Below are 23,466 nucleotides of genomic sequence, written 5' to 3'. Positions count from 1 at the left end.
GGAATTTAATAGAATTAATCAACTTATCCCAGTTAATAGACTAATTGCCTTAAATTTGTGAACTACTTAGATGCCTCACATTGAGAAACATACTGAATTTACACAAGTTTTAACACATGGGACCTAATTATGAAGCATCTGGAAAATCCCAAAATCAAAACATGCATTTCAACAGGACAGTTTCAAAAGAGTATAACCTAGAGGCTATGTCCTCCAAGCTGAGTATAGCAGGAAATAGTTGGGCCCCCACATGTCAGGACAAAATTTTTGCAGCATTTCTCAAAAGGGCATTTAGAAAGAGAAAAGCAAATAGACAACACAGCAGTGGGTATTTTTTAATATATTTCAGATTTTGCTTAAACAAAAACAACATATGAAATTCTGAAGTAATTCTATAGTGAATCAAATATGGGATTTTGAGCTTCTTAATACACAAAGTAATGGATTTTATTCTCCTAATTTTCCGAGGCTTCTGAGGTAAGTTCCAGTTTATTTAGGAATGTACCTGACCCAGGGTGATAGAAAAGTATTGTTCAACTTCAGTTATATGATGTGAGCTTAATTTCTCAGTCTGCAATGAAAACGGAAACAGGTGTTAAAAGAATAAACTCTGGAGGTTTACCATCTAGGCTTTAATTCCAAATCCCCTTCAGAAAAATGTCTTAAGTAACTTTGGGTTTGATAAATTAAGTGTCATGTATTTTGTAGCATACCTACTAAAGAATAAAAAGTTATGAATTTCAACTACATGATAGAAGAATATGCAATGACAAGAATTAACACAAACACAAAAAAGGGCAGACAAAAATAAGAAAAAAGCAATAAAGAACAGGTCATACAAATATAGCAAAAATGTTAGTAGAATTTAAGCCAAAATGTATCAAAAATTATATTAAACATGAATGGGCCATATGTTATAATTAAAAGGCAGAGGTAGACGAAAATGCAGACACCCAACAAACACTTTTTATTAATAATGCGTATAAAAATAAGAATACAGAGATTATAAATTTTAAAATTGGAAATAGATTTACCTCATAAATATTAACACTTTTTCCTTAAAAATAGAATTTTACTTATAGCAATAGCAAAGAAAGAGAGATGTTACAGCAAAAAGTATTATTGTATTTCAACAGGGTCATTTTATGAGAAAAGATGAAATAGACAACTGATCACCAACTACTTTTATTTTTAAAAGTTTAGCATATTTAGTAAAATAGCAAATATCGATAAAACCAGAAGGATAAAAATATACATAAAACATCAGGGTCAGAGATTTTTCTCTATAAGGATATAATAGAAGGAAAAAACAATAAAGATGTAAAAAACTTGAACAGCAGAATTTAAAAATTGACCTGGTAGGCTTCTATAAACTACTCCATTCAACAACTACAGAATTCATGTTCCTTTACAATGTGCATATTTATAAAAACTTACTATATCCTGGGCTAAAAAGTAAATTTAACAATTTTTAAATAAGTTAAATCACATAGACCATTTTCTATGACTAGAAATTAGAAATCAATTTAAGAAACTGGAAATTTTCTGTAAGTTTGGAAATTAAGAAATTTTTCTAATTATCAGTAACGTTAAGCATTTTTTTATATGTTTGTTGGCCACATACATTTCTTCTTTAAAGAAGTGTCTGTTCATGTCCTTTGCCTACTTTTTAATGGGGTTGTTTGTTTTTTCTTGAAAATTTGTTTAAGTTTCTTGTAGATTCCAGATATTAGATCTTTGTCAGATGGATAGCTTACAAGCTTGTCTGTTCACTCTGATGATAGTTTCTTCTGCTATGCAGAAGCTCTTCAGTTTAATTAGATCCCATTTGTCAATTTTTGCTTTTGTTGCACTTGCTTTTGAATTTTCATCATGAAATCCATTCCCGTGCCTATGTCCTGAACAGTATTGCCAAGATTTTATTCTGGGATTTGTATAGTTTTGGGTTTTACATTTAAGTTTTTAATCCATCTTGAGTTAATTTTTATGTAAGATTTAAGGGAGGGGCTCAGTTTCAATTTTCTGCATATGGCTAGCCAGTTTTCCCAGCACCATTTATTAAATAGGGAATCCTTTCCCCATTGCTTGTTTTTGTCAGGTTTGTCGAAGATCAGATGGTTGTAGATGTGTAGCCTTATTTCTGAGATCTCTATTCTGCTCCTTTGCCCCATGTGTCTGTTTTTGTAGCAATACCATGGTGTTTTGGTTACTGAAAACTTGTAGTATAGTTTGAAGTCAGGTAGCATGATGCCTTCAGCTTTGTTCTTTGTGTTTAGGATTGCCTTGGCTATATGGCCTCTATTTTGGTTCCATATGAATTTTCTTTTTTTTCTTTTTTTTTTTTTTTTTTTTTTTTTGAGACGAAGTCTTGCTCTGTCACCCAGAATGAAGTGCAATGGCACAATCTTGGCTCACTGCAACCTCCACCTTCCAGGTTCAAGCTATTCCCCTGCCTCAGCCCCCTAAGTAGCTGGGATTACAGGCACCTACCACCACACCTAGCTAATTTTTGTATTTTTAGTACAGACAGGGTTTCACCCTGTTGGCCAAGCTGGTCTCAAACTCCTGACCTCAGGTGATCCCCCTGCATCGGCCTCCCAAAGTGCTGGGATTACAGGTGTGAGCCACCATGCCTGGCCCCATATTAATTTTAAAGTAATTTTTTTCTTATTTGTGAAGAATGTCAATGGTAGTTTAATGGGAATAGCATTGAATCTATGAAGTACTTTGGGCAGTCTGGCCATTTTCACGACATTGATTCTTCCTATCCATGGTCATAGAATGTGCTTCCATTTGTTTGTGTCCTCCCTGATTTCCTTCAGCAGTGGTTTGTAGTTCTCCTCAAAGAGGAGAACTCTCCTCTTCCTTTGTTAGCTGTAGGTATTTTGTTCTCTTTGTAGCAATTGTGAATAGAAGTTCATTCGTTATTTGGCTCTCTGCTTTTCTATTTTTGGTGTATATGAATGGTTGTGATTTTTGCACACTTATTTTATATCCTGAGACTTTGCTGCAGTTGCTTATCAGATTAAGAAGCTTTTCGGCTGAGACAATTGGGTTTTCTACATATAGGGTCATGTCACCTACAAACAAACAGTTTGACTTTCTCTCTTCCTATTTGAATACGATTTATTTCTTTCTCTTGACTGATTGCCCTGGCCAGAACTTCGAATACTGTGTTGAACAGGAGTGGTGAAAGAGGGTATAATTGCTTTGTGCCAGATTTCAAGAGGAATGCTTCCAGCTTTTGTCCATTTAGCATGATACTGGTTGTAGGTTTGTCATAAATGGCTCTTACTCTTTTGAGGTATGTTTCATCAGTACTGAGTTTATTGAGAGTTTTTAACATGAAGGGATGTTGAATTTTATCGAAGGCCTTTTCTCTGCCTGTTGAGATAATAATGTAGTTTTTGTCTTTAGTTCTGTTTATGTAATGAATTATTTTCATTGATTTGCATATGTTGAACCAGCCTTGCATCCCAGGATTGAAGCCAACTTGATCGTGGTGGATAAGCTTTTTGATGTGCTGCTGGATTTGTTTTCCCAGTTTTTTATTGAGAATTTTTGCATTGATGTTCATAAGGGATGTTGGCCTGAAGTTTTCTTTTTTTGATATATCTCTGCCAGGTTTTGGCATCAGATGATGCTAGCTTCATAAAATGAGTTAGGGAGAAATTCCTTCTTTTCAATTGTTTGGAATAGTCTCAGAAGAAATGGTACCAACTCCTCTTTGTACCTTTGATAGAATTCAGCTGTAAATCTGTCTGGTCCTGGGCTTTTTTTGGTTGGTAGGCTACTTATCACTGCCTCAATTTCAGAACTTGTTATTGATCTATTCAGGGATTCAACTTCTTTCTGTTTCAGTCTTGGGAGGGTGTATGTGTCCAGGAAGTTATCCATTTCTTATAGATTTTCTAGTTCATTTGCATAGAGTTTTTTGTAGTATTCTCTGATGGTTATTTGTATTTCTGTGGCATCAGTGGTGATGTTTCCTTTAATATACTGTATTGTGTCTATTTGATTCTTCTCTCTTTTCTTCTTTATTAGTCTAGCTAATGGTCTATGTATTTTATTTTATTTTATTTTATTTTTTCAAAAAAAAAGCCTGATTCATTGATTTTTTTTGAAAGGGGTTTTGTGTCTCTATTTCCTTCAGTTCCATTCTGATCTTGGTTATTTCTTGTCTTCTGCTAGCTTTATTGTTTGCTTGCTTTGGGTTCTCTAGTTCTTTTAGTTGTGATGTTAAGGTGTTGATTTGAGATATTTCTAGCTTTTCTATGTAGGCATTTAGTACTCTTAATTTCCCTCTTAACACTACTTTAGCTGAGTCTCAGAGATTCTGGTACTTTGTGTCTTTGTTCTCACTGGTTTCAAAGAACTTCTTGATTTCAATTAGTGAAATTCACTATATTAATATATTTAAGATAACATATATTATCATCTCATGAATGTAGAAAATATATTTGACAGTATTTAACATCCACTTTTATAAACTTAACATAATACATAGTATTTATGAGAAACATGAAGATAATTTACTTTAATGAGGAAAAATTGAAGTGTTGCTTTTGTGATCAGAAAGATGACTGAAACAAAAAATATATGTTTTATCCAAGATTTTACATGTGCATTACATAATAAATGACGAAAAAATATACCAGTCATAGACTAGATGAAAGTATTTGTGGCTGGCACAGTGACTCGGGACTGTAATCCCAGCATTTTGGGAGGCCGGGGCGGGTGGCTCACAAGGTCAGGAGATCGAGACCATCCTGGATAATATGGTGAAACCCCGTCTCTACTAAAAATACAAAAAAAATTAGCCGAACGTGGTGGCACACCCCTGTAGTCCCAGCTACTCGGGAGGCTGAGGCAGGAGAATCACTTGAACCTGGGAGGTGGAGGTTGCGGTGAACTGAGATTGTGCTCCTGCACTCCAGAGGGGTGACAGAGTGAGACTCCGCCTCAAAAAAAAAAAAAAAAAAAAAAAAAAGAAAGAAAGAAAGAAAGTATTTGCAACAACTACAACAAACAAATGAATATTATCTAGAATATAGAGAGCTCTTGTACGTGACAATCAATAGAAAAATGGCTGAGAACATAAACAGACAAGTCACAAAATAGGTAAACTAAATGGTTAAAAACATGTAAAGATTTTTAACCTCAGCAATAATCAAAGAAATTCCAATTAACATAATGACAGTATAGTATTCCCATTTCCATCAAATGATAAAAAATATATCTTATTTTCTAAAGGCAAAAAAAAAAAAAAAAAAACCCAATGACCTATAGCAAACATGGTAAAAAGTTAATAGCTTTTAAATCTTGGAGGTATATATTGAATGCTTATGTATTTCGAGGTATATGTGTTGGATGCTTATATATTTTGTCTTATTTCCTGGGTTTGAAATGATTCCTAGTCTAAAATTTAAAACTATTTCAATATAACCTTACAAAACGTTTTGTTATTTGAGGTGAGAGAGACTTAATTGTGACTCTATATTCACTATATGTGTAAACTTTTACAAATTTTATACCTTCTCTAAACCTTCATTTTCTCATTTATTGAATTGGATACATAGCTGTCTTATATGATTATTTGTAAGCATTAAAAAGAAATTAAAATGCTAAACGTGACAGGCCCCAAGAGGAATATCTGTCAAAAAGTGACATTCTACAAATATTTTCATTTATTTTTCATAAGAAATTATTAAAAGCAGATTATTTTTCATGCCCCCTCAATTTTCAGCATCTCTTCATTTCTTGATCTACAAAATGGAGTGATAATATTTTATTCACCTACACTAGGTAGCTGTGTGAACCTGCTATGAGAATAGACTTTGGCTGCTCATTTCATTCAGAGTAGAAGTGATGCAGGATTTTTCTCAGTCCCTTTTCTGGACTCCCAGCAAGGGTACCCTGCCTACTTGGTCCATCATACTCAGCCTCTTCAAGAGGAGGCACGTGAGTGAGTGAGTGCGGGATTCGGCCGGCCACTCAGCTGACACAGGAGCAAACTCCAAGCAGGGCCTGCAGCCAGACCAGGCATGTCATCTTGAGGGGAACACAGTGGCACTCAGGCAAGAGTGCCTGTGATCCCAAAGCCCCAGAGGGGGTGTTAGTCTGCTGATTAGCTCTTTTAGTTTCACTGTCCACAGACCAATGAACAGCGGTATGTTAGCAGCTCAGTCAGCCCCTGACCCTGTTGCATGAGGTAGCTGCCCTCCACCAGCAAAGGCAAAGGGCCAGTGTGACAGTCTTTCTGAGTACTCATAGTTGGTGGGTCCCAAGCTCTTGTCCAGCATCCAAGAAGAATGAGGTCACGCTTGATTACTGAAGAATGGTGAGGGCAGATAATTTTACTGAGCAATGAAAACACCTCTCCACAGAGAGGGGAGCTGGAGAGGGGATGGGAAAGGCAGGTCACCTTCCCCTGAAGTCAGGAGGTCTCTTCCCTGAAATCAGACCATCTCCTTCCCACCAGACCATCTCCACTCTACCAACCAAGTCTGGGTCTTTACAGGCACAGGGTGGAAGTAGGGTGGGCCGTAGGTAGTACTGGAAAAGGCAACATTCAATTTGTTAAAAGGTGTTATTCAGAAAGAACCAATCAAGAGAGAGCGAGTAAACAGGAATAGAATTTCTTACTCTGGTCTGCAGGTTTCAGCATGTTTTGGGCTTTAAAGTGGGGTTTAACCAGGGACCTGCCCATGTCTGCCTAGGATTTCTCTGCCTTCTGCCTCTATTAGAAGTGGGTCCTCAGAATGGCTGACAAATCCCTCCCTGAGCTGCCCTCTCCTCCACACTGTTAATCTGCCAACCTCTTCTCCTCCTCCTCTCTGCACTTGGTCCCAGCCACACTGGCCTTCTTGCTGCCCTTTGTACATTTCAGGCAAGTTGTTACTTAAAACTATTTCAATGCTGTTATCTCTGCCTGCAACACTTCTCAAACTGTCCACATGGCCAATCCTCTCACCTCTTTCAAGTCTTTGCTCTAATGCCAACTTTTCAAGTACACTTATCCAAATCAGCCTATTCAAATTACAACACTGCCCAACCAGCTATTCACTGTTTTGATTCCACTTACATGCTCTGCTTGATGTTTTTTCCACAACACCTATCACTCTCTAACAGACTGTATGACTTGCTTATTTATTATGTTTATTGTTTATAGTCATCCTTTCCATGCTACTACATAACCTCAATAAAAGCTGAGGCTTTTGTTTTCCCAATAATGTATTTCATGTAACCTGGACACTTCCCGACGCATGAGAGGCACTTGATAAATATTTGATAAATATTTGTTGAATGAATAAACATATGTGAAAAGCATATTCTTTGCGGGAAAGAAAACACGACCTTGGAGCTTTAAGCACTTTGAACTTTTATGGAACGAATAAATATCTCTTGTCTGCCTTTATGATTTATGGAATTGCAGATAATTTTGTAAATAGAAATACAAAAAATATTCACAGAAAGTTCCTACAAATACACACCATCAACATATATAATTCTTTAATTTGACTCTAACTACAGAAATAACACTTGTGGAAGAAGATGAAGTATTCTTAAGGAACTGTGATACGTGCCAGTAAGTAGTCCTGTCAGAATCCTATGCTATCAAGAACAGAGAAAGGTGGTTTGGGTGTGTATAAGAAAAGATGTAAATAACATGTCAAGTGACAAATCCTCAAAATACTGTCCCAAGTTTCCAAAAATAATTGTTACCTAGATTTGACTGCATCTGTCAGAAGTGTTTGAACCAGAGCAACTCCATCTTGAGCAGGTGCTGAGTAAAATAAGACAGAGACTTACTGGACTGCATTTCCAGGAGGTTAGACATTCTAAGTCACAGGATGAGATAGGAAGTCAGCACAAAATACAGATTGCAAAACCCTTGCTGATAAGATAGATTGCAGTAAAGAAGCTGGCCAAAACCCATCAAAACCAACATGGCGGCAAAAGTGACCTCTGGTTGTCCTCACTGCTCATTATACACAATTATAATGCATTAGTATGCTACAAGACACTCCCAGCCATGCCATGACAGTTTACAAATGCCATGGCAATGTTAGGAAGTTACCCCGTATGGTCTAAAAAGGGAAGAAATCCTCAGTTTTGGGAATTGCCCACCCCTTTCCCAGAACACTCATGAATAATCCACCCTTTGTTTAGCATATAATCAAGAAATAACTATAAGTATCCTTAGTCCAGGAGCCCAAGCTGCTGCTCTGCCTATGGAGTAGCCATTCTTTCATTCCTTCACTTTCTTAATAAACTTGCTTTCACTTTACTCTATGGAGTCACTTCGATTCTTTCTTGCAGGAGATTCAAGAACCCTCTCTTGGGGTCTGGAATGGGACCCCTTTCTGGTAACATTTTAAAATTACATTTCCAAAAGATTTTCTAGATAATTGCTGCAACAAGTAATTGGAATTATGTTCTATAACCAGCCAGTGGGAAAAATGCACTCACAGATGTTTATTTGTTTGCCAAAGTGTTGTACCCTTTTCTGTTTGTTCAATTTACTTAAAATATATATAACTACTTTGCATGTCAAATTACATTATAAAATGCCGGTATAAAAATAAATTCAAATAGGACAGTCTACTATAATTTTAAACAAGTGTTTGAATCCCATGCCAAGCTTGAAGTAAGGACAAAGCTGTAAATGATTACTTGGTCACATCGCTTGCAGTGTGGCAGGGAGTCCCAAGCCATCCCCAGCACACATGTGGTCATCAGGCACCACTCTACTATGTCCTGCTTTTTCTGTGTTGCAGCAAAAAGTCCAAGCATCTTGATCTTATTCATTTATTCTGCTTCTACCCACTGTGACAATTAGAGATGCCCTCATGGTCGAATCAGAAGATTTTCCAGCCAACAAAGTACACATCTTTGCTGCAATTTGTCCAGAAAACTTTTTTGTGTGAGGTATATGTTTTTTAGGTTCAGGCATCCGAGAAGGACACTGATAATTTGGAATCAAAGCAAACTATAACACAGTGGGCATTTTAGAAAGAATTGACTGACTACAAGGCTCTAATTTGGCTATGATTTTCCACTCCATATGGTTCTCTGTAAATACACTTAGTGAAAATTAAGTATCCCACTAACTGATATATATAGAGAAAAAGGAAGTAAAAGATGTTTCTTTCTACCTTCAGTGCATTTGCAATCTTGTTTAAGAAAAATTACATGAGCACTTATATTTTTAAGAAGACAGCATCTGATTAATAATTTCTAAATAAATCAAAGAGGTTGTCAACAGAAAGACACATCAAAATGGACTAGCATGCTTTGTGAAGGAGCTAGATTGGAAAGGAGGTAGCAGAAAATAAGCTATTCCACTGCCGGTGTTGGAGGGAAGACAAGCATACATTTTTAGCCTTACCTCACCATAAAGGAATGTAGCATCCTGCCAGCAGTTCTTTGGTTTATATTGTATATGCACATACATGCAAATTTCAGCTGGCTCTTCTCCATAGTAAACTGACCTCATCTTGCCTATCTCTCATCGAATGTCTTTAATACCTGCTATCTATCTCATGATTAGCACCTCCCAGTCCCGCATCCTCACTGCACCTTTTAAGCCATATCTAGGCCCCGCAATTAGAACTATTAGTGCGCTGTACTACTCATGAGAACCAGTTTAGCACACTGGTTTTTCTCATAAAATAGAAAACATAGGGTCACTATAACAATGGGTTTCATCTTACCAGCTTATCAAGGAGCCAAGGAAGAGACAGCCAGTGTAGTGGTTAACTCCCCGGGTGCTTAAGCCAGCAAGTCATACTCCCTGGGTTAGAATGCTGGGTGTACCATTTCCTGGAGCTCTGACACAGCAGATTTCCGAACCTCAATGTGCTGATTTATAAAGTGGAGGTAATAATGGTACCTCACAAGGTAATTTTGAAGATTTAATTGGTTAATACCTCTAAAATGCTTTGAGCAGGGCCCTATCTAGGCAGTTTTACTATTTCTATTAATAATTTTATTACTGAGTGAACTGAGAAAAGAGTCATCTGGCTTACTTAAAACATCCACCTCCTTTCATAGAAACATTTTCAGTTTTTAAAATGTATAATGTCAGTTTAATTTGTCAAAACTAAGTACTTTAACATAGATCTTCAGCCCATGCCAGACAATGGCGAATTCGGGGATACCTTAAGGCCACTGAAAAACCAAACAGCACCCTCAACCTATAGATAGATCTGCCATACTTGAAGGCTGGAACTCTGGTCACTGTCTCCAGGCATGACCAATGCTGAAGGCAGAATGTGCTCAGGGGTTATAGGGATCTCCAAAGCCATTAGACTATTGGGAATTTGAAGATTTTCTTTTTACTGTCCCTAGAACACTGGGAGTTAACAAAATGTTTTTGGAGCTCTCCTCGCTGCCTAAAATGGAAAGCCCATTGAAGATTGGAGACTTATTTCCATGGCAGTTTTTCATTCAGACACACATGTCATAAGCAACTGTAGCTCCAGCAAAGTGTTATGCAGAGGCTGTGACAGAGACTGCTAGCTGGCCACCAAACATCTCTGCTTTTCTTTCCCAGCATGCATTAGTTGCTGAGAAGGAGCCTCTTCCCCTCCCCCAGGAAGGAACATTTTCCAAGACCATTTACATCTGGGTCGAGACATGAGACTAAATCCTGGAGAATGGAAAGTTGGCAGAAGTGATATTTTAACAATATTTTCCCATGAGATTTCCACTCTTTCTCTATTCCCATCGGCAGGCTGGATTTCGAGGCTGAGTGATCTTGGACGCTGAGTGTTTCATAAAACTGGGTCCCTATGAGCTGCAGAGAGTAGAGCCCCAGATGCCACTTCAGTCTGATATGAGTGAGAAATAAATTTATATTATGTTAAGCCACAGGAATTTGGGGTTTATTTGTTTCAGCATCTAGCATTACATTGTTGTTAATGAAGGGGTATAACTTAGAGAACAGACTTTGCCCAGTAGCAATGACGGCCAAAGCACAGGCATAACTTGACATTCACCACAGCCTTAAAAAACAAAAGACATGTAGATATTTCGTTAGACAGTACAATGAGAAAATCTCAGACTACTATAAAATGTTACCAAGAAGTCTGGTTTCATTGTCTTCCAAAGGGATCCAGAGCTACAAATTGTGCAACCGTTCATGAATTTAAGCATTTTCCAGACCAATGAGGTTCAGATATGTTTTGAATAAACATCTAATTGCCTGGGTGCTCATTTAAAAACAAAATAAATCTCCATCCTTTTAAAGGCCTTTATATGAATAATAACTATTATCATAGTAGTTATTGGATGAAATCATCTATAACTAGAGGAATATGAAACAGTAGCTATACAATTTCTTAGCAGAGGGTGAAGTTTTTTGGGTCTTCCCCAGGCCAATTTCTCATCGTAATTATTTCTAAATCATTACCTTATGGCGACTTTCACCACAACAGAAACCCAATTCTGTATGATGTTTAAAAGAGATACAGAAGAGTATCTGTCAAAAATAATTATTATGGCCGAGAAAGAGTGAATGTCTGACTTTAGTCAAAGAAAATGTTTATGTAAAGGGAAAATGTCTGTAAGAACTTAATAGATTTAGTGCCATTATAAAGAATTATTATACGAGATTGATGTCGGTAAATTCTAGTAAAAACCATGCAGTCCACCTTCCTTAGTAGACCCTGTCTCCAAATAAATGCTTAGTAAAAAGGCAAATCCCTTGAAAGGAAGGATTTTACTGTCCTCCTGCTAAATCAGCTTTATGAGCCATTTGCTTAACTTGTCCTGTGTCTTGTCAGGTGTGTCTTATGTTTACCATACTTGTCAGCATTTGTTCTCACCTTTCGCTCAGCTGTACCTTTTAATGTATTGACAGATTCCTTCATCAAATTTAATGGGCTCTTTCAGACAAAGGAATAATTAACTAATCATCAGATCTTATTTGCAATAATCCTAAGAAACCAATTTCCCTGGGGGTTCCCCAGACTGTTAAAAGCATGCTCCAGGCCTATAAATAACGGAGGCCTACATCACGGGGTATTTGTCATGCCCATGAAGTGGAGGCTTTCACACAGGGATACACTTTCCTTGAAAATGTTCACTTCAAGGTCTTCCTCTCCTTATCTTTTCCTGGTTATTTTTAACTAATACAAATTGCTTGGTGTAAATACTCAAACATTTAATTTTAATGTAAAGTTAGAAAAAAGGTAGCATTCTTACAAATATTTTGTCAATGTATCCATTGAGAAACATTTCAAACATAAAGCTCTGTGATATTTTATTTCTAGAGCACGAGAAGAGCTCCAATTTTCTGACAATAAAATACAGAATCAGACCTTCACCACTGCATTGAGTGACCATTTGTTTTAAACTCCTTCATTCTGCTAACAACCTACCCAAGGCATTTTAGAGGAATTATACCCTTTCACTGACTGTCCATTCATAGATTTCACATATAATTGACATCAGCCAACTTCAAGGAGGGCCAATCAAAGTACTGTATCTCTCTAGTAATAAAAATTGGTTAAGACAGCACTTCCCAATCTTATCCTTAGCATGGTCCACATAAAAATTGATATTAATTAGAATGTCACATGAAGCTCCTGATGGACACAGGTGGCTAGTCAGGGAACTCTGGCTACCTCAGATTCTGCTTGCCTGCTCCGCAGGCTGAAGATATTCTTTTTTTTTTTTTTTTTTTTAAGATGAAATCTTGCTCTGTCACCCACGCTGGAGTGCAGTGGTGTGATCTCCGCTCACTCCATGCTCCACCTCCCAGGTTCACGCCATTCTCCTGCCTCAGCCTCCGAAGTAGTGGGGACTACAGGCGCCTGCCACCACGCTCGGCTAATTTTTTGTATTTTTAGTAGAGACAGGGTTTCACCGTGTTAGCCAGGACGGTCTCGATCTCTTGACCTCGTGATCTGCCCGCCTCGGCCGCCCAAAGTGCTGGGATTACAGGCGTGAGCCACCGGCGCTGGGCCCGAAGGCTGAAGACACTCCATACTCAGCACATACACGACTCATTCAAGGCATTTCAGTATTACTGCAATACTCCAGTGTGCTTCGTCACAGCAATAAAAGTAGTAGGTTAAGGCAGATGTTAACAAGACAAATAAGACCGATTCAAGATGATGAGATTCGATTCCAGTTTGAATTAGAGAGAAAGCTAGAATTTATTTTCCTAAACATTTGGTGGGCTAACAATATGAGCCTGGCAAAGCCAGGGCTCCTCTGTGGGGCCTAAAGATAGTGACTTTATGTGAATGCATTAGTGCCTCGGAGAAAAGGAAGCATACCCCTGAATGTTTCATTTATATGAGCCAATAAATGCCATTTTGTACTTAAGCCACTTTCTGTGATACACAATTGTAGTTGTCCCTGATTAATGTCTACATGGATCGCATTATTCTGAAATATCTGTTCAGCTGTTTTCTCCCCATCTGCACTATAAATTTGCTAAGGATAGGAGCTACGTAATTAGCCAAATTTATATGCCCAGAAAAGTACATAGGCCATATAACAAAGTGGTACTCCATCAAGATATACGATTGTGAAACTGAATTTATGTATGTGTATTTTAATTAAGAACTATGAATGTAATAGAATCAAATTTTGGTCTGTTTATCCCATAGATTTCTGAGCAACTTTATAAACAAGACCTTAAGTATTTGGATGCCTTAGAATGTAGCCTATAAGAGGAAAAGATAAAGAGCTACATGACTTCACTTAAAAATTATATTACTGAATTTATTATTTGGTCATTCAAAGCTGTAAACTTCCTCACCCAAATCAAATGGCCTTAAGGTTAAAATAAACAAAGAGTATCAACAAAAATCCAAAAACTCCTACTTTTCAATTCTGTTCTCTGGCATTTTTTTATTCTACCCTCTCTTCCTAAATCATGTAATCTAATTGCTCTTCCTCTTCTTTTTTCTTCTCTCTCCCATAAGAGAAGTCAATTATTAATTCTAAAACTTGAAAGTGGTGGACATATGGTCATGATGACCAAAACCAACCAACACACAAACACCTGGGTGTATTGATTTTCAGGTCTTCCTTTTAGCAAATCTCTATTATTGATTAACGGTAAAAGTATAATTACGTTTGCTCTGGCTACTTTAAAGTTTATTCAAAGGGAAATTTGGATAAATTAGTGTGGTCTTTCTTCCACAAATGATATATTAAAGTTCAAGTAAGAATTTGGGAACTGGAGTTACACTGGAAGAAATTCATAGTGTTTTGAGTAAAACAGGATTTTACTTAAAGTGATCTCACTATACAGGTTGAACAGCAGACTAAAGGTGAAAAGGAGAAAGATAAATGATAATTTCTCAAAATTTCTCTCTACATGGCCCACAAACCAAGCCCCATGACTTTCCCCTTAGAACTATATGAGACATTCCCTGAATTGTCTTGGGGCGGTATCCACTGGAAAATTGTTTAAAACCCTTAAGCTTCAGCTCTTTAGTAAAGGGATCTAAGACTGTAGTGAGCACAGTGGGGAGGCAATCCAGTTTAAACAGGACAATCTTTAAAATGCTCAGGATGCAGTTGCATTGGGAAATTTGGAATTGGAGTGAAGGATGTTGTGCTACAATAAAGTGAAAGATGAAGAGAAGATGTTTAAGGAGTCATTAGATCCTTAAGGCCCTAGATGCCTTCTCCTGCTTCATGACTTTAGGTAGCTACTTTTTTCTGCATCCTTGAAGAAATACTAAGGTTTAATGTCTGAAGAAGGTAAAAGGGATATTGTCTGGACAAAAGGATTCCAGGCATAGTTAAACAACTGAGTACCTAATGAAAATAGGGAATTACGTGACATGTATGCCGTCATTAGCCCTTCCTGATCACCCTGAAATGAAGTCAAGGTCGTCAATCTCAACCACATGTCAATGCTTCCAATCAATTTTTACTCCCCCAGCCTTAGTCATTAGCAGAGATCCCAGAATTGTCATCTGAGAAAAGCTTCTTCCATATAAGATAGAGACTAAACAAACCAAAAAGAATAAAAGAAATTTGGAAGAAATAGAAACTATGCAGAGACATTTTTTAAGGGTAGTTACTAAAAAAAAAGATATCAACAGAAGATAAGAAAATAAATTGCAGCCCTGAAGCCAGATGGGCATCCTCCAAGGAAAGAAATATGTCTAGAACGAAAAGTAGCTCTTAAAATGTAAAAGAAAAAAGAAAAAAATTTAAATATTTAAAAATAAGATATTTAAAGGAAATAAAATAAGTACAATAAAATAAAACATGTTTTAAAATGTTAAAATAAATTTAAAAGCATAACATATTCCATAACATAAAGTTATGGAAATTATCCTAGAATACAGAACAAAAGAACACAGAGATTAAGACAGAAAGGTAAGAAACTTGGAAGTACGTTCTAGGAGGTTCACCATCAGAATAATAGGAACTTCAAGGAGGAAAAAGAAATATAGAAAATGAGGTGATCGGAGGGAGAAAATTATTATAAAATAATTCAAGAGAGTATCACAAGATTGAAGGACATGAGTTTCTATAATGGAAGGGTATACTTAGCTCCCAACACAATGTCAAAAGTAGATCCACAGCAAAGCACATTAATGTAAAATTTCATAAACATGCAAAGAGGAGATTTTAATAGATTCCAGATAAAAATGGAAAAAACAAACTAACCAACAAAGAGAAAAGCTGGTTACATGCAAATTTCTGGGAATCAGAATCACTTTCATTCACTAACATCACCACAAGAAATTAACAAAATGATATGAAAATGCCTTCAAAACACAGAAGAAAACTTATTTCCAACCTAGATTCCTGACACAAAAATGACAGTCAAATAGAAGATTAGAATAAACACATTTTACATATAAATTATCTTTGAAAAGTTATCTCTCACCTTTCTTTCTCTCTCGAGAAGTAGCTGTGAGCTGCTCTAACAAAACAAGGAGCTTGGCCACTAAGCAGAACACACAAGAAGAGAGAGAAAGGAAGGGAATTTCCTCGACTGTAAAGGGAGCGACAAGTCCAGATTGCATGGCAAGGCCTCTTTCCTTTTCATATGTGCCAACATTCAGGAACAGTGAGAGTAGATGGAGACATCATTGTTATTGATGCAATTAATATTGGTGATGTCTTATGACTGAGACTACAAAGTAGAAGAATAAAAAAGAATGTTCCTAACATGAATGATTGCAGCGATGTTTGATATCTTTCTGACAACTTGACAAAACCTTTTGATCTCCATAGACTACAACAGAGAATACACAAATCTTTCCATAGAAGGAAATTCCCTTATATAGCATATCTCATCAAAGGTAAGAGCTTTTCATTTTAATTTGCAATTTTTATTTGCAATTTATCCCAAGGATAAACTTGAGAATGTAATTAAGTATCCATACATACAGCTGAGTCACCAAATGGCTACATTCTCAAAAAAAGGGCAAATGGAAACCAAACCTATCATGCAGAGAGATAGCAGGAAAACTGGCTGGTCTCAAAGTTGACATTGACACTACTTGGAGAGAAAAAGAATCTCCCCCAAGAATTTGAAACACCAACCATTACTCACATGGGTTTGTGGAGTGAATTCACCTTATCAATGAGGCTTAAAAAACAACAGATTTTTAACCTCTCTGATTTAATTTAGAGAGTGCTCAAGCAGATAATTTAAGAGTAATCTCAGATTGGTAGCATTTCTAGTGACTGACAAAAGCAAATGCAAATCCTCTTAAGGAGAACTCAAGTCTAAGAACTCTTGATTGTAAGGTGCATCCAAATTTCACAGTTGTGAAAAGAGGAAAAAATAAGCTCCCTAGAATCCATGACACATGATATGTAAGTGCTTGTAAAGGCATGGAATGTATCTGAAAGCAGGAATAGAAAACTGGGGAAAGGCTACATCTGCTGAGAGACATCAGTTTACTTTGGGAAAGGGTATATGGAGATTTACTCTTCCCTATTTCCCCCTTTATTCATTGTGTATGCTTCTGTAACAAATTACCACATACTTTGGGGTTCAAAGCAACACAGGCTTATAACCTTGAATTTCTGGAGGTCAAAAGTCTGACAAGTGTCTCCTTGAGCTAAGATCAAGGCATCAGGAGAGCTGCATATCTTCCTGAAGCCTTTAAGGGAAAATCCGTCCCCTTGCCTTTTTCAGCTTGTAAAGACCACTCATATACCTTGACTTGTGGCCCCTTTCCTTCATCTTTAAAACCAGAAGATCACAATTCTCTGACTTTGCATCTATTCTCACATCAGCCAGGAAGTGTTCTCCAATTTCAGGATTTATGTGATTAGATCAGTCCACCAAATAATCTGGGATAATCTCTCCATTCCAGGACTTTAACCTTAATAGCATCTGCCAAGTATGTGCAAGGTCCTTTTTCCATGTAATGTGACATACTCTCAAGTTCTAGGAATTAGAGTATTGACAGCTTTGGCTGAGATGGGAGAAAGGGGCATTAGTCTGCCCCTACTCTATTGTCTTCTTTGATTTTATAATATGTGGTGCATTATCTACTCAATAACTGAAAAAATTAAAATACATTCTCTAAAAAGGAAATTACAAATGCCCCTGATCTTGCATCTCCAGTTCTAAGATTTTATATATATATTAAAAATGAGAAAAATGAATGGGGTGTGCATAAGATTATTCACTGAAAAATTTTAATATCAGAAGATTGAAAACAGCCTAACCATACATAAAGAGAATAATGAAATAAATTGAGTCCACATACTCAATGGAATCCTATGCAGCCATTTAAAAAGACGAAACACATTATGTGCTCATATGGAACAATCTACGTGGTTAATTGTTAAGAAAAAAAGGCAAGATGCAGGAACTCTTTGGGGGTGTGTGTGTGTGCACGCACATACTCGTGCACACACACAAAATGCATGCATTTATTCACTCAATTATATAGCCATAAATTACTGCTGAAAGGATACACAGGAAATTGATAACAGTAGTTTCTTCTGGAAGGGAAAAAACAGATCCAGGAGAAAGTTATATGAGAAAGGTTCTTTACTATATGTCACTTTGTATCTTTCAGAGTTTAAGTCATTTATTCAAATTTCTCACTTAAAATATTAAGTAAAAATGTTTTAAAAACACATAACACTCAGGTTAGTGTTTAAAACAAAATCCAACTATTAATTACTTAAAATACTCAGACCTTAAAAATATATGCAAATAGTTACCAATAAAAGTATAGTATTATATTTATGAGGTAAAAGGTAAGGAAACCAAGGAGTAGTAAATTAGATAAGGTTAAAATTCAAGGATAAATTTAATAATCAAGAATAAAAGACAGTTATTTCACATTGTTGAAGGGTATAATCCTCAAGGAAACTGTGAATGGAGAAACAATGTATTGAGTAACAAAACATTATATGTGTGCACTTTTGGATTGTATAGGTCTTTATCCATGAAACAAAAAGGGTTTGAAAATAAGAACAAATTGACATTAAGACCATGGTTGAGACAGGTTTAAAGACCTAAAGCACTGTGTAGCAAGTAAATAAGTTGCATATAAACTAGTTTGTGTAATAAATTGATAAGATTCGTTACACATACAAACACAATTCCAAAAATATTTTCATTCTCTAAACTTGGAAAAAACCTAATATAATTTACTTCACCAAATATAATATCACATAACTGAGGATATTTCATAACTCTTAACACTTAAGGAGAATTGTGGTGGACCCGACATCCCTGAGACAGCCACCAACTATACTGAAGTAGGAATATTCAATGGACAACTAGAACTATTGACTTGCTGATTACCCCTTTCTTGTTCTCTAGTTTTATAACACATTAACTTCCACTGTGAACCTCAGAAAAATGGAAAAAATATTACATGTATGTAACTTCAGGGTAACTCATAAATCTTAATACCATAAATATTAAATATGAGTATGTCAAGAATCTGCTGAATACTAAAAATGCTATGCAACAGAGAGCAAATAAATGTATAGGACAGAAAAGAACCCTCAAATAAATGACTTAAAATGAAATATGTCCAGGCTTCCTCCTCTTGACACAATGGTTTAAAAGATAAAACCAAACTAAAACATAAGGAAAGTAAAAACACTTTAATAAAATTTAAGTAGGCAGGGCTTAGCTAATCTTAAATACAAAGTCACAGTTTTAAAATGTTTCATGATTAAATGAGAAAGAATGACCATAAGTAAATTAGCATTAACTTTAGAATTTTTTTTTTTTCTTTTGAGATGGAGTCTCGCTCTGTCGCCCAGGCTAGAGTGCAGTGGCATGATCTCGGCTCATTGCAACCTCTGCCTCCTGGGATTCACACCATTCTCCTGCCTCAGCCTCCTGAGTAGCTGGGACTACAGAGGCCCGCCACCACACCTGGCTAATTTTTTGTATTTTTAGTAGAGACAGGGTTTCACCATGTTAGCCAGGATGGTCTCGATCTCCTGACCTCGTGATCCACCTGCCTCAGCCTCCCAAAGTGCTGGTATTACAGGTGTGAGCCTGAATGCCTGGCCCAACTTCAGAAATTTTATAAGCAACAATGAGCAATTTTCAGAGAAGAAAGGAAATAATAAAATTAAAGGAAATATTAACAAATTAGAAAGCAGAAATACATAAAAATCCAAACTGTTAATTCTTAAAACCAAGCTAATAAAATGCATATGCTGACAAATCGAGTGAAAAAAAGAAAAACCAAATAAATCTGAAAATGAGAAATATGTACATATATTTATATCATCAAGTTAGAATGAATAGACTGTGCATGTAATATTTATATTTTCACACTATAATATACAGAATACTGACAGAGGATTCTTTCCATGCCACTTTGGCAGCCACAATTCTCCACAGCCAGCAGTGCCCTGCCTGAGCCTTGCTGGGCTCTGGGCTCACCACTGGGCTCACTCCAACCACTTGGGCCAGTAGGAAGCACTCTGCTGGCACTACCACCTTGGAGTCCACACCTGCCATGGCTCTGTGCTGATCTGGGCATGATGGAACTGTCTTCTGCCTTGGGTACTGGCATCTGGACAAGGAGAATGTGGTGGCACCCAACCCAGAGATGCCAGCAACCATGGAACCCCAAGGAGTACTATGGCTCCTGCCCAGGGAATCCCAAGACCTGAGCCCCCAAGGACTTCTACAGCTCCTTCTCTTTCGTGCTGCCTTCAGTGCAGCAAACAGGGCAGGGACAGCACGTTACAGCTCATTTGTGTTACAGCTCACATTTGTTTCCACCACCTACAGAGCAGTATATGGGGGCAGGGGCGGGGGCATGTTTCAGCTTGTTCATTCCTGCACGCTTTGGCAAATGCGGGGCATGGCACAGCTCAATTGTTCCTACCATCCACTCTGGCCAGTGGCTCCTGGACTGACCTGGTCCTGCCCTCTGCTGCGTCCCATCATGTGAGGCAGCAGCCCAGTGCTGGCAGAGGGTGGGAGGGCAACAGTGTTACAGCTCCTTTCACACTTGCCATTTGGCAGGTCTCAGGTTCTTGTCCCATGTCAAAGAAGAACAAGGTTATGTTGATACCATAGAGTGAGCAAGGCAGAGAATGACTTTATTGAGCAATAGAGCAACTCTCGACATGAGTGGGGACCCAAAGTGGGCAGTTCTTTGTGTCAGACGGGGCCCAAAGGCAGGTAGTCTCAGGTATATCTGAGTCCAGTGTTTTTATGGGCTCAGAATGGGGGAGTTCATGCTGATTGGTCCATGGGTGGGACTGGAAAAAGCACCATTCAATTGGCTAAAAGGCATTAAGTTCTCACTGTCGTCATGAACTCTACCTGGAACTGGCAGCCCAGTTTTCAGGCTTCTGGTTGTCTTTGGCTTGAAGGTTGGGTTTCACAAGGGACTCGCCCTTGTGTGCCTAGGAATTTGTCTGTCTCCTGCTGCTATCAATACTGTGATAGTCACCATGTAGATACAGACTGGGAAGATACCTTTCTGCTTATTTAGGAAAATAATTTGCATACATATGAAACATAATACTTCAAATTATTATTAAAGTAATATGTATGTATTGCAGTAGTCAACAGTATGTAAATTAGGAAAAGACAGAGAAATGTCCCTTGGTGTGATCAGGGAAAGTATCACAGTTTCCAGCCAGAAATGAACTGAAACTTGAAGTAAAGGGAAACTGAGGAGGTACCGAAATACCAAGGATTCTAAGGCTTTTATTGTTCCCCCTCTGACTAAGCTCAAGGGCCAAGAGTTAAAGGAAAGACATTAAAATTTCACTGCTTCCTTAGCCAGCCTCTGTTCGAGGTTTCAGACAAGGATTCTCTTGAATTTCACCTCCTGCCTATCTTTTCCACTCTGAATCATACATGGAATATAGATAATTGTCAAGAAGAGAAAATAGCTGGCATTCCCACCCATTCCCTTATGTCATATGACATAAACATTCAAACACTGAATTAGGAAAACTGATTGGGGAAAGAAGTTGAGAAAGAAAGTCATTAGTGTATCTGAATTTGTCTTTAGAAGTGTGAACTTAACAATCCAAACCTAATTAATTCAGGAACTCTATTAAGTGTTCTTAAAAGTCTACTGTGTGTCCAATGATGTAGACAAAAGCTTACTAGAAGTCCTGAGATTCATGCCAAAAGTAATGTAGGCAAGATATCTATCAAATATTGAGTACCTCTTGTAGTGCAGACAAAATTATAATAGCTTTTCATATATTATCTCATTTAATTTTCAAGAAAATGTTTGAGTTCATTTGATAATTGAGAAAATGTATATTGGGATACATTGAAATAATTTACCCGAATTTACAAAGGAAAAAAGAGCTAGAGATTCTAACCCAATCCTGTTTAACTCCAAATACTGCATTTTTCCTTCTTGAATCAATCTTATATTTATTGCCATTTTAAATGTGTGTTGCTTTTTCCATCTGTCTTCTCTTTCTCCTTTTTTATCTAGAAAAGCTTCTAATTTTCTTATTTATTTTTTCATTCTATAGACCTTAGGCTCAAGATCACGCTTTTATCTCTCAGCTGTAACTAAGGTTTATCTCGAATCAGAAAAGCAGAGACAAATGTTGGAAGGCTTCTGTGTGTTGCATACCAGCTATTTCCTTAGGAAAACAATAATTGAGTATCTTTGTAATGCATTTCACATCTGTTTATAAATGTAAAATTGCAATTATTCTTGTTTTTAATGACTTTCTTCCAACAAAAGATGTGTTTTATTCTGTTTTTTCTTTCCTGAGTTTGAATGATCACATCCTTCAAGAAACTAATGTAGAATTATGCCTCAACCTTCATTTCCAAGTTTAAGGCCAACTTCTCTGCCTTTTCTTCAACACTATAAAAAAGTTAATGTGTTCTCCACAAATCCTTAAACCATCTCTACATAGAGAGTATCCAGAATAAAGTATGAATGATAGATGAACAGGACAGATGGATGGATGGATGGATGGATGGAGGGATGGATGGATGGATGGATGGATGGATAGATGGATGGATGGAAAAACAGATGGATGGATGGATTCAGTAGGCATTCACAAACTAATTTTGACTATTATCAAAAATGAGGTTATTCATAATAATTTGGCAACTTCACGTATTGAGTATCAATACAGGAAATATTATACATTTTCTTCTCATTTAAGTCTGGAAAACATATGGACTATTAATATAGTGTAATAAATAACACAGAAACAAGATATATGATATATTGAACCATAGGTTCCATTTTCAGTGTGGTATGCCCATGAAAAATTTTTACTACAGTAAGTAACGTTAGTAACAAAGTAATATTAAATATTTAGATGAGACTACAAGTAATTTTGGCTTTATAACAATCTCTCTCCCATTTGAAAGAAATGTTTCCTCTTTTAAGGTAGAGACAAGAATCTCATTTTCAAGGATTGCTTTGAAACTATTTCCTCAACAGCTTGGTACAGGTATTAACAGGAAAAAAGAACATTGGTGGCAGCAATCCTCTACTGAACAAGGGAGGATGTAACAGGACTACTGGTAAAATATGGTCTTCATCCAGAGGCAGGAAAGGACAGATGAATTATCAAAACCATGGGAGAGAAAATTGGATATTGCTCATTAAGTTGCTGAAAGTGACATCATCATATAACCCAGCCTGTAATGCTAAAGTATTCGCAGCTATCTCATTGCAAAATATATAGATTTTTAAAGAGTATTATTGGTACTTTAATTCCAGCTAAAGTTAGCAAGTGATGTTATGAATTTCCATTCATTTGGGGCAACAACTGAAAGTAATTGAAGTTTTAGAAAAAACATATGCAATTGTGAAATGGTACATCAGGGAATTAGACATCTAAAACAATGTTAATTATTTTTAGAGTGGTGTTCTCACGAAGCTGGGATGAGGAAGATTCTATTTGCTTCAAAATAAATATTTATATTTTTGTAGTGTATTGAAGTAAAAACAATGGAAATCAATATAACATGTCTAACAAATACAGGTGTGACATAATTAATGAACCTCCTGAAATTGGCAG

At 36.8% G+C, this 23,466-nt stretch overlaps 1 long non-coding RNA gene across 1 annotated transcript in view; it reads right to left on the bottom strand.

Annotated features, from left to right (window-relative positions):
• Window positions 1–20: 20 nt before the first annotated feature.
• Window positions 21–23,466, bottom strand: part of LOC119621742 (uncharacterized) — a 472,197-nt gene continuing 448,751 nt past the window's right edge. Inside the window, exon 10 of the long non-coding RNA XR_012093425.1 lies at window positions 21–571. This is a non-coding gene — a long non-coding RNA (uncharacterized lncRNA). The remainder of the gene's footprint in view (window positions 572–23,466) is intronic.

The sequence above is a fragment of the Chlorocebus sabaeus genome, chromosome 7 (genome assembly GCF_047675955.1).
Source record: "Chlorocebus sabaeus isolate Y175 chromosome 7, mChlSab1.0.hap1, whole genome shotgun sequence".
Taxonomy (NCBI): Eukaryota; Metazoa; Chordata; class Mammalia; order Primates; family Cercopithecidae; genus Chlorocebus; species Chlorocebus sabaeus.
This window is presented reverse-complemented; position numbering and strand designations above follow the sequence as displayed.